The following is a 12,363-nucleotide window of genomic DNA, read 5'->3' as shown; positions in this document are numbered from 1 at the left end:
TCATTTAGACAGAGTACCCCTGCCGCCAAAGTGGCAGTTCGAGAGAATAAACAAAATTGGTTGATGAATTATTTGACATAATGACATATTACTAGGAGGACACCCTCTCTCATTCTGACCATATGAGAAAGACTTAGACAAACATTTCTAATGAAATTCAGAATCAAGAGAGCTTGCCTTATATTTGAGACTTTCTTTGGGAGGTCAGCCCTTTGAGTTGATTGGAGGTGACTTTAAACTCTAAGTGGGGTTACTTAAATAAAGAGATTAGTTTGTTAACAACAGATTCTGAATAAAATTCAACTTTCCTTATTTTAAAAATGATACTCGTTAGCGTCATTCTATCTGTATCTTATTTAATGCTTGTAATAATCCTGAGGCATCAGAATCCTTTTCCTCTATATTGAGATGAAAACCTGACACAGACAGAGTAGAAACAACAGTGGACTAAAAGGATAGCAGAGTGCACAGTAGGGTACGTAACCATGCCTGAGATGCTGAGTCCATTGTGCTGGTCTTTGGCAAAGCCCATGAATGGAATGCACAGAGCTCAATTCCTCCTCAAAGACTTGAACCTCTCACTTTATTTTTCCTTGCATGTTGCTTCCTGATGTGTGTGTGTAAGTGTGTGTATTTCTTCAGCTCATTCCCTTTTTCTTTGGCTTCTTTTTTCAGTCCTACACTTAAGCTGCAAAGGACCACAAGCTACGTATGAATTGATTTACCTTTTTAATCCATCCTTCCCAGTCCAGTTTCAGCCAGGCAAAAATTAAAGTGGCTGGTTCCGCTCCTGGGCCTATCACATCTGGGGTACCTTGAGATACCTGATGGGCATAGTCTTCCAAATGACTGCACCCTGCCCTACTCCACCACTGTGCACAACTTCGCATGGTCTCAAATATAGTCTTTAGTTCCCAGAATAGCATAGTGCACTCACTCTAAGGATGCAATTTATTCACTCATACTAATTGCTGCTTAATTCTGCATTCACCCCAGCAGCTAAGACAATTAGTGTTCACAAGCCATAATGTTATGCCATGTTTAGTTTGCAAATAAAGTGACATGCTCATATTCTGAAAGGAAGAACTTAAATCCAAACTCTTAAAAACTTCAACTTTTACATATTTTACAAATTTTCCAATGTTACATATTTAGTGTTAATTTTATCAAGAAGGGGGACATACATACCATATGGTCTCAGACAAATCACCTAACTGCTCTGTATGTCAATGTTATTTAAAGTTAAATTTTACTTTCTTCAAAGGATTATGGTTAAGCTCAAATGACATTAGGTCCTTTATAAAAAGATAAAAGATAGTTTGTAATATTTTTTTAAATTATCAATACCTTCTGATGGACAGCACCAATGTGCCTTCGATTTAGGTTTGGAAATTGTGCTTTCACAATTTTATTTAGACAGCTACAACTTTAAAGTAAAAAGCTTGTATAATAATTAAAAACTGATTGATTTTAACGAAATCACAGAATTCAGAATCTCCTAGTCACCCACTGATTTAGGGCTAAAAAGTTAAATAAATGACTGTGAGTGTCTGGTAGTTAATCTTTATACAGTTTCACATTCATGCCTGAAATAAGCAAATTGTACATAGGAGTTCAAAGTTTAGAACCTGACTTAAAAATATGTTGAGAAAGTGTGTAGTTTTTCATTAGTAAAGAAAAAAGGAAAAACAATATGCATATTGAGCAAGATTCTTTAAGCATATCATTGAGAAATGGGTAACATTACTCTGCTATGAGTGTATATTTCATATCTAGGATATGAATTACTTGCTGAACACGTTAAGAAAATCAATATATTTGCTTCAGTGTTACTATTAAATAACACCCCACTGGCCTCAAAATAAAAGCAGAAAGGAAAAAAGAAAATCTAGTATATTTTTAAAAAGTGTATCAACTTTATTTCTTAGGTTTCATAAAATGAAAGGGGAAGAAACTCTGTTCAAGAGTAGGCATTTTCACTTCTCTAAATAAATATTTAATATGACTACTAGCAGCATAAGACAATTAAAGTTACCAGAAAACAGAGGACTTAAAATCTGTTTAAGAATATCTTTCCCTCATCTGGAGTTTGACCTAATCTTACCGCTTAAACTCAAATAAGAATAGGACTAACTTTGGTTTGTCAAATGTAACCATATTCAGTGCACTATGTTCATCAGTTCTTTTCCATTACATTAGTAAAGATCTCTTCATTTAACCCATTTCTAAAGGTGGGGCCTTTAGGAAGGTCATACCATTTTTATTTACAAAAAGAATATATATAAAAAAAGAAGAGAGTAGCAGAAAAAAACCTCTAAAACACTATGACAAGGATTCTAGCTGACAGAAGTTTCATTTGGAAAAAACATGGAGTAAACATTAGGGTAGAGAGTTTTTATCAGCGCCTCAAGCTTACCAGCTAGGATCCCAACGGAGTGTTTGGCTCCCAGAATCTCTCCAAGGACCTCTCAAGAATTCCTTGAAAATGTACAGGCCAGATCTTAGGGTGAGAAATTCAAAGAACTGCTCAGACTCCACCCAGTGGAGAATTTATAAATATTTTACTTTACTTCCTCTCCCCTAACCAATCTGTAATCTCCAGCCACTGTCAGAAATTTAAGCAACATGTGCTCCTGCCCACCATTTCAAATGCCAGAGCCTCCAGTGAGGGCTTGTTTCCAGAGGCAACTTTGCTCTTTAAACTCAGGTAAACACACACTTGTCCTTTAACTATATAAATCTCTGACCACTGAACTGATGAGTTTGTCCTAGAGCTAAATTCCAAATTTTGCCTTACTTCTTCACTTTGAGCTCTGTATTTCTGAGACAATACCCTCCTTCAAATACACTGAGGATTTTCAGTCTGATGGTTGAATCTATGACATTTAATGGGTAAACTTTTTAGTCAAAAGTTTAAAATAGGCTCTCAATTCCAGAATACACTCTATTGCCTAATATGTGAGTTTTAAAAAACTCCTAGGTAATAAATCTGGACAGTTAACAAGACAATGAAGGAAGAAAGATCTGAAGATTCAAGTGGAAACTAGCCTGGCAAACTTCATTAATGCAAATTATTCATTTAAGTCTGTGAATTGTCTTTTGTTCTAGTCTGACTACCTCTTTAGGCTTATTCCTGAGCTTGGGTCTTTTGATGAATATCCTTGTAGTTATAAAAACTAAGAGCAAAGACTTTCGATATTAGGACTAGGGATGAAGCATGTGCTTGAATAATTTAATGACTTATGCACACCTATGCTTTATTTAGTAACCCACAACAAATCAAGTAAAGTGTCATTTAATCATTTCTATCAAGTGTTCATTGTATAACCCTGAGCAATTCACTTAACCCTTGTGGAGGCTCAGTCTCCTATTTATCAAATGAACTTAATAATACCTTCCTCCCAAGATTACTGAAATGATAAAACCACGCAGGTTGAAAGCCATAGATACCATGACACTCAAGTCAAAAGTGACATATTGTCTTTTTTTTAATCTTAAGTAACCAGACAAAAAGTACTACTCTCCAGTTTCCAAGAGAGGGACATAAAGTGCATGAAATTGCTTTAATACGAGTAATTGACCATTGAAAAGAAAATATATTTCACTTCATCGATCGTATCCTTACAATAATCCTATAAAGTAAGTAGACTACCAATTGATTAACTTAGAATAGTAAAAGTTTGAATCCATTCAGGAAATTTCAGAAGGTGTACTTTTTTTGCATCTATTCTGTGTATGCCTTATGCTGTAAAAACTTTGGAAGATTACCAGGCTCTAATATATGGGGAGCGAACCAGAGGGCGGATCTGTGTCATTTTTGTGTCACTCTTTTAAAGACTATAGATTTAGAGAGCTAGATATGGACATTAAGGTTTTGTTTTCACAAGATCTTGTGAAAGGAGCCGGGCACATTCCTCAGCCCCGGGCTCAAAACAAACAAGCCCAGTACAAACACATCCCATCCTCCCATCCCACCACATATCGCCATATATCTCTCAAACATCCTGAGCCCAGTACAAACACCACCAGGAAAGTCTCCGATAAGGGGACAGCCGTTCAAAGTTTTACTGAAAGAGCGGGAACCAAAAGAATTCCTTTGTTCCCCTGTAACTTTCAGGCTATAAAAAGCAAACACTCGCATTGTTCAGGGCCCTCTTGTATGCTGTGGAATGGAGGGACCAGGTTCGAACTTGTAGTAAAGATCCTTGCCGCTTGGCTTTGACTCTGGACTCTGGTGGTCTTCTTTGGGGAACTAACGGTCTGGGCATAACACTTGCTTCTTCTAAAATCTTGTAATAATATGATTAAAAATTTCATCAAAATATTATCTTAAAAACTACTGTTTAACTTGTCACCTTTAAAGAACTTGCTTGGAGGTCTAAGCTATACTTCTATTTCTTATGTTTTATAAATTTCTTTCTTTAAATTTGTTACATTTGAGGAATAAAAATAAAATCCCAAGCCCCTAGATTAACTGAACAGACACCCTCTTGGCCAAGGGGATCCCAGAGTAAACTTGAAAACTAAATTTTTGGCCATGACAGGATAGCAAGTGGAACACATACCCGCTCCATCACTAACTATGATTAGGCTTTCTGCCCTATGGCTAAAAAGAAACCAGTCATTTCAAAAGATTACACCAATGACATCAACCATCACCTAGTGTTATCCCTCTCTTTTGTGGTTTGGAAAAAAAAGAGAATACTGATCATGGAATGTTTCTGGCTAGTCTATGGAGAATGTGCAGTAAAGGTTTTCATGTCCTCTGCTTCACATTGGGCTGAAAACTGCCCCCTCAGATTGTATTAATGCTGTCATTTTTTGAACACAGATCCCATGGAGAAGCATGAAACTCCATTGTGCATGTGCACATTTCTCCTTTCACAAGTATTCATGGCTTCCCCTATAGCTTATTGAATATATATATTCAGCTACCCTGCTCAACATAAATTTATGTTTCCTTTGCTCCTCCCTCAAAATGTCTGTTTCCAGCTTCTGATTAGAGGCTATACTTTTCAGAGGTCAGAATGATCACCCTGCAGGTTGCAACCCTTTATGTGAAATGAAGCTCTCCTTTCCAAATGTATGAACCTGTCATTCTTCAGTTGACACTTTCATTCATTCAAGAAAAGTATTAAGCATATTCTTTGTACCAAGCACAAAGTGAAATGCCAGGGATGTAATGGGGAGCAAAACTTGTATAATAACATAGGCCGCTAAATACAGAAGGGAATTACGAGAGAACAAGTCATGCGGGGAGGGGTGAAAGCAAGACCCGCTACATGGCCAGCAGTCAAGGTTAAACAGAGAACACTGTGAGATACCATTCCTTCCTTTTGGAAACAGGAAGAAAAAAAGTGTTGCCAGAATAAGCTGTTGTACAATTCCGAGTTGTCTATTAATTTCCAGGTATGGCATCCTGCTTATAAAATGATACGTTTCTGAGAGGAAAAGACTAATTTTATCCTCCTCAGAGCTCTGCCTATGTATGGAGCTAAATAAATATCTACTGAATTGGTTAATTTGTTTTTTTTTAATTAAGATCTAGTTTATTTTCTAAAAATTGATTATTGGAAATATGGGAAAGTTTTGTCCTCTCAAAAGGTAATCTTGAACCATGAACTTTATTCTTATTCTTCAGGGCATTTTTGCCATAGTTAGGCCAGTATCTAGCATTTAGTAGACTAAAATGGGTGCTTGCTGGATCATTAACTAAATTAAATTCAGATCAGCAAACTCTTTCTGTAAGAATCCAAGGCTGCACTACCAGGCTGATCATAACGCTGTAATGCTGGGTGCTCAGTATGTGAAATGAGTAATGAGATTAAAGACAGGGACAAGTTAGGAAAGAACTAATAAAAAAAACTGCAGTCTCAAACTTGGGTAAACAGAAAATTTCACAATACACTATTTTTCTTAATTAAATAAAAAGGCAGAGCTCACATGTGACTTCTTAGGAGGAAAATTTACTCTGAGTCATTATTGGAACTCTCCTTTCTTCTTTACACAGGGTGTTGGGAAGTTCCCAGATGGGAGGGGCAGATTAGCTTCCTTCTCTCTGCCCTCCTGCCTCTCCTTTCCCCTCACCATATCCCTGGGGCCTTGCACACCCAATCACTCTTTCCAAACTTCCCCTTGGGGATAACCAATATAACATAACAAAAACTTTCTCAAATGCCAGTCATGAGATTTGTCTTAAGCAATTTCTGCCAAGGAACCTACAGCATCTTCTCTATATAGGTAGGGGAAAATATAAAAAACAGACCACACACAAAATTATCTCTCCTATCTTCTTCCCTCTCCCCTTATCTGTCCTTCCTTCCCCTCTCCTTCCTTTCCTGCTGCCCCCTCCTCTTTCCCTCTTCTCGCCTTCTCTCCTCTTTCTCTAATGCCCTCCTCTTGCCTTCTCTTCCTCTCTTTCTCTCTCTCCTTTTCTTTTTCCCTTTTTCTCTCTTCCCTCCACTGCACTCTCATTTCCTCACCCATTCTCTCCTTTCTTCTCCCTCTCCCTCACTTCTACAACAGGGAAGGCAAAGCAAATTAATATGCTAATAAATCACTAGGCTATGTTTAGACAATCTACTTTTTCCTTCCTGTGAGGTACATAGTCTGGTTATTAGAAAAATTTCTCAGTAATGGGTGGGGACTTTCCTACCCTCTCTATATGTTGTATTTTCAGTTTTTCAGAGGAAAATGCAAGGGCTTGTTATAAGCAAATGACATTTTGCCAGTTGGTGATTAAAATTTATTTAGAATCTAAAATTTCTATAACCCATTCCCTTTTTCCTAGATCAGAACTTTTTCCTCACTGTTAAACTCACAAAGGTATAGAAGGCAATCTAAATCATGTGCGGTAGCAGAGGAATTTAGTAGTTTTCTGTTATATGTGTTTGCAGGTCAATTTGCTCAATTGTCTGATTGTTTACATGAGGAATTTCTGAGTTTCCTGTAAAACATGAAAAACCCAAAGTGACTTGAGTCATATTGACATCATTGACCACATAACAACATCATTGATGTCATGATGACTCTGGAAAATGGGAACAGGCATTACAAAATCTCCATTTAAAGACAAAGCTTTCATATACCAGGGTTTCTTTCTATAGTACAAGGTACGATGTACATGCCCTCTTTTACCACAACAACTTACAACAGAAAATTTTTTTTCTTAATATTAAAAATGACTATCAACAGGGATAGTGTAGAGCTGATGTTTGGAGATGTCACTTCAGGATCCTCTTCTGGGATTTATCCTTTTTCGTATGTTTGTCTGGCAAAGTATTTTCTAGTGTCACTATAAACGCTGTAAAATTTCCCATTTTGGAAGTGTCCAGTATGGGTCCACCATTTTGCTAGTCGTTTGAAACTTCTCATAGCTTACAGTATGACAGACACCAAAATATAGCAAATTCCTAAATTGTCTTAACCCCACATCGCAGGCAGGGGAAAAGAGTTCACTAGACTAGGATCTGAAGAATGGTTCAATATGTCCCCAAAAGCCAAAGAAAAGTGCTTCTGAGGGGCTCTGAATCTAGACAAGGAAGATGCAGAGTATTAGATAAGGATAAGAGCTAGTAAGAAACAGAAAAGGACAAATGCATTTGAAATTTTAACTTGTCTTCATGTAAGAAAATAGTATCCTCTATAGAAATATTTTTGTAATTTAGAGGAAAAATATAATTAGTTAGCAAAATACAAATTTTCAAAACTGACCAAATAAGAGAAACACTTGAAGAAAACAATTCCTTTAGAGGAGATTAAAAATGCATTTAAAGAGTTATTGTATAAAAGGAAACATCCCCACTGCCAGGAAGTACAGAAAAAAAAAGAAGGCAACATTACATTTGAAAAGTTTTGCATATGAATTCTAGCACAGCATTAAAGATTAGGAGAATCTCATGTTATTCAAACTATTCCAGATCATACAAAAAGATGAGCTTTCCTGTTCATTTTCTGAAATTATGCTAATTTCAGTTCCAAAGCTTGATTAAGAATAGGAGTGTAAGCTTCAAAATACTGTTTCAATTAAAAAAAAAGTTGATAAGGAATTGTATCACATCTATTTTCCTCCTCAGAGCTAAATATTATTATTTATTTCAGATAAACAGGTTTTATTTTCACCTTGAAAGATTCTGTTTTTTTTTTGTTTGTTTGTTTGTTTTTGAGACAGAGTCTCGCTCTGTCACCAAGGCTGCAGTGCAGTGGCGTAATCTTGGCTCACTGCAAGCTCCACCTCCCGGGTTCACGCCATTCTCTCCCCTCAGCCTCCTGAGCAGCTGGGACTACAGGCGCCCACCACCATGCCTGTCTAATTTTGTTTTTGTATTTTTAGTAGAGACGGGGTTTCACTGTGTTAGCCAGGATGGTCTCGATCTCCTGACCTCGTGATCAGCCCGCCTCGGCCTCCCAAAGTGGAAAGATTCTATACTTAAATTGTTTTGTAAAAAGATTATACAAAGTTTAAATAATCCTGCAAACATACAAAGTAAACAACCAAGTATATGTGCAATAGTTTTGAGCAATATCACTCATAATTACATAACAGTAATAATTCGTTTTATTCAGGATACACTAATTCAGTCTAAAATAAATTACAGCTTTTCCCTGCTGTATTGTTTTATCATATTTTGTTGTTTTACATGGTGTTGAACTGTATTTTCCTTTTCAGCTTATTTTTAATTAAAAAATGTTTATTCTTTTATATAGATTTTATTCTATTCCATTGTGCAATTTTAGGTTCATAGCAAAACTGGGCAGAAAGTACAGTGAGATCCCTGTATCCCCTTACCCTCAACTTATTTTTTTTCTTTCTTTTTCTTTTTGAGACAGGGACTCATTCTGCTGCCCAGGCTAGAATGCAGTGGTGTAATCATGGCTCACTGCAACCTCCACCTCCTGGGCTCTAGTGATCCTCCCATTTGAACCTCCCCAACTAGCTGGAACCACTGGTGCGCACTACCACATCCGGCTAATTTTTGCATTTTTTGTAGAGACAGGTTTTCACCACGTTGCCCAGGCTAATCTCAAACTCCTGAACTCAAGCGATCTGCCCACCTCGGCCACCCGAAGTGCCAGGATTACAGGTATGAGACACTGTGTGGTCCCCTCAACTTATTTTTTTAACGTTTTTTTTTCCAATCAAGTTGCTTGTCTCTTTCACTTTTGTCCAATTTGTTTCTTATATTTTCTTTTTATTATTATTTTAATATTGATTCATTTTTTAACTCTTTTTTATTCCTTTTATTTCTTTCCCTAGTTTATTTCATAACTCACTTTTATGCTTATTTCTATTTTAATGATTTCAGTATTAATTATTTTAAATTGCTTTCTTTTGCACAGTTTTAGCTTTATTATTTCTTATATTATGCTATTTATTCTTTATTTTTACTCAACTTCTTAGTTTCTGGCATTCTGTTCTTTCACTTTATCTCATTGGTTTAATTTCATAATGCTAATTATTTCCTGGTTATTTTAACGTTCATTTTAAGAAATTGTTATTGTTTTTAGTTTAAAAAATGGTCTTTATATGGTATATGAAAAACAATTCAATATGGATGGCCCCAAGGACAAAGAGTCTGTACCATGGAAAGGTGGCCTTGCAGTTTTCTATCAAACTTCCCAGGAACAGAACTTTGCAACCTCCTCTTTGCCGCAACACACCAGAAGGAGCAGAATCATTGACTCTTAGTAGTTCTCAGCTGTGATGCAACAAAGCATTTCAAAACCTCTAGCTGAATGCTAAGACAAACGTAATCATAACTTTGGTTCATATTCCTGTCGCATTATTTGTAGTAGAACATTTTATATCCTGAGTAATATCAGTTCTATTTGTTAGAAATGTTTTCTTCCAACTTATAAATGTTATGCTAAGTTAAACTGTTTCTTCACTGTAACTGCAGGCTTCTCATTGTGTGAAAGCTGAAGGATCTCTCCCTGCATTCCCTTCATGGGCATCTCTAGGCTACTTAGCCTCATGGATGCTTCAGGCTCTCCAGTGGCTTCAGAGATCCCTAGTTTCCAGGTTTGATGATCCTGCCTCATTCCTAACCTTCCTGCATAAAGACAAAAGACAAATGACAAACTGGGAAAAAATACTGGAATATATAGTGAATATACAAGTTAATATTCTTAATAGATAAAACTATTATTATTTATTTTCATTTTACTCAATAAAATATTCCCATTTGTTCATGTTATACTTTTTCCTATGAATTTAATTTTTATCTTAATATAGGAAAACCTGTTTTCGTTGATATTTTGCTTGTATATTTTCTTTGATTTCCTCTTTTTCAATATCTTTTGTGTCATTTTATTTAGTTTTTTTTAAGGCACATACTTAAATAAATATCTACATACCACTTTACATTTATATCGATTCTGCCACTGTGTTTCACCCTGTGCAACAGAGCGAGACCCTGTCTCTATTAACAACAAAACAAAACAAAAGCAATTCGTCTCATACAGGACCCCTATATCTTTATTGTGCTTGAAAAATGGACCTTTGGACTCACTGCACTGACATAGGCTGAATGCAATAGTAGGTTAATGTTTTACTGACACCAATGAGTAGCTAAGCAGGATACTCCAGATTTTTAATTGATGAAAAGACACGAATATAGAACAAAAAAAAATCAGCCAGAAGACATAGGCAGAAGAAATTGCTTTCTAATTTCCTCTTATCCATGACTTTTCACAAAAAGCGTAGAATCATAAATTCTATTGGGTTTTTAACAGAAAACATGGAGTCTTCACTTTGACCAATGACTGTCTACTCCTTCCTTCTATAGCATTCCCCCTCCTGCTGCATGTCTCAGTCTAACTGGTCATTGATAGTGGCAGGAGACAGACAAATTCCTAGGCCGACAGGGTTGGGTTCCTGGTGAAACCCAGCCTTCAAATCAAAGACAATTTAAAGCCTGAAAACCGAGCTGCTGATTCCAGATAGAGTCTACAACCGGAGTAAGAACTTCTATTCCTGTTTGCCCACTGTTTCCCTAGTTGGTCCTTTCTGAATAATGCTTTTTTTTTTTTTTTTTTTTTTTTTGAGATGGTGTCTCACTCTGTTGTCCAGGCTGGAGTTCAATGGCATGATTTTGGCTCACTGCATCCCCCACCTCCCAGGTTCAAGTGATTCTCCTGCCTCAGCCTCCTGAATAGCTGGGATTACAGGCATGCCACCACACACCGCTAATTTTGTATTTTTAGCCAGGACGTGGTTTCACCATGTTGGTCAGGCTGGTCTTGAACTCCTGACCTCAGGTGATCCACCTGCCTTGGCCCCTCAAAGTGCTGGGATTACAGGCATGATGAAGAATGCTTTTTAACCAATCAAATGTTGCCTTTTCCAAGGCTACCTACAACCCGCGCCTCCTAATTGCAAACCTATAAAAACCCCAGACTCAGCCACACAGACAGCAACCTGCTTTCTGGCCCTTGGTACACAGCGGGCTACCCACTTTGGGTCCCCTCTTGCTGTTGAGAGCTTTTCTGTCGTTCAATAAAATGATTCTCTGCCTTGCTTACTCTCCGCTGTCTGCATACCTCATTCTTCTTGGTTGCAGGACAGGAACCCAGAACCTGAAGAAGAATGGGAGCAAAAGAGTTTGTAACATACTCCTGGCCAGCTCACCAAGCTGAAGGGGGTGAGGATGACAGGAGCTGTGACCCTTCTGGGGGCCCAGACCTTGGGACTCTCTGAGCCAGAGCTGTAACACACCACTGTTCACTAAGCCACAGGCGGTAGGAATGAACAAGCTATAATACGTTCCCACTCGCCAAGCTGCAAGCAGCGGGAAGGAGAAAGAGAGTTGTGGCATTCCCTGGTGTCTCAGACCTCGGGACTCCCCTAGCAGAAGCTGTGACACCCACTTGGTGCTCCGCGGTTGCTTGTGTTTCTGAGTTCTCTGGCACCACCTTGTCCCTCCTTGTCTGAAGGCCCACACCCAGCTGTGGAAACCACTTTGGGCACACCCGGTCCCACTATGGGCTGTGCACAGAGCTGTGGTGATCACAGAATCTGGGAGTAAGCCAACAACAGCCTGCCAGGCCAAGCGGGCGGAGCAAGCCCAGAGGGACTGAGCAAAGCTGGGGCAGAGTACCAGCCACAGAGGTTTTCAGCCGGCAAAGCGGCAGCAAAAGAATCCTGTCTCATCATCATGTTACAACTTCCTTTGGACAGTTTCTTAACTTCATTCCCTGTCTCTATATTTCACCTTATAATCAAAACTCTATGTCATCCATAGATCAATTTTTCTAAAATGCAAATGAAATCATGTCTTAAGATATTATGTAAAGGCCTTTTATAAAATACATCTTTTTCTATATTATGATTATTTTTCATTGTAGAGATGGGGGTCTCACTAT

At 37.7% G+C, this 12,363-nt stretch overlaps 1 protein-coding gene across 6 annotated transcripts in view; it reads right to left on the bottom strand.

Annotated features, from left to right (window-relative positions):
- KYNU (kynureninase) overlaps positions 1-12,363 on the bottom strand; it is a 288,310-nt gene that overhangs the window by 156,431 nt on the left and 119,516 nt on the right. For 3 of the 6 annotated variants that reach the window (XM_004032615.4, XM_063694805.1, XM_055380097.2), the window contains exon 1: positions 2,417-2,700. The exons of the other annotated variants lie outside the window; for them this stretch is intronic. The gene's annotated coding sequence lies outside the window, so the exon portion shown is untranslated. Of the gene's footprint in view, positions 1-2,416; positions 2,701-12,363 lie in introns of those variants that run through there. 6 annotated transcript variants of the gene reach the window in all.

Source organism: Gorilla gorilla, chromosome 11, assembly GCF_029281585.2.
Source record: "Gorilla gorilla gorilla isolate KB3781 chromosome 11, NHGRI_mGorGor1-v2.1_pri, whole genome shotgun sequence".
NCBI classification, from domain to species: domain Eukaryota; kingdom Metazoa; phylum Chordata; class Mammalia; order Primates; family Hominidae; genus Gorilla; species Gorilla gorilla.
Note: the sequence above shows the minus strand (reverse complement) of the source record. Positions and strands in the feature narration are given on the sequence as shown.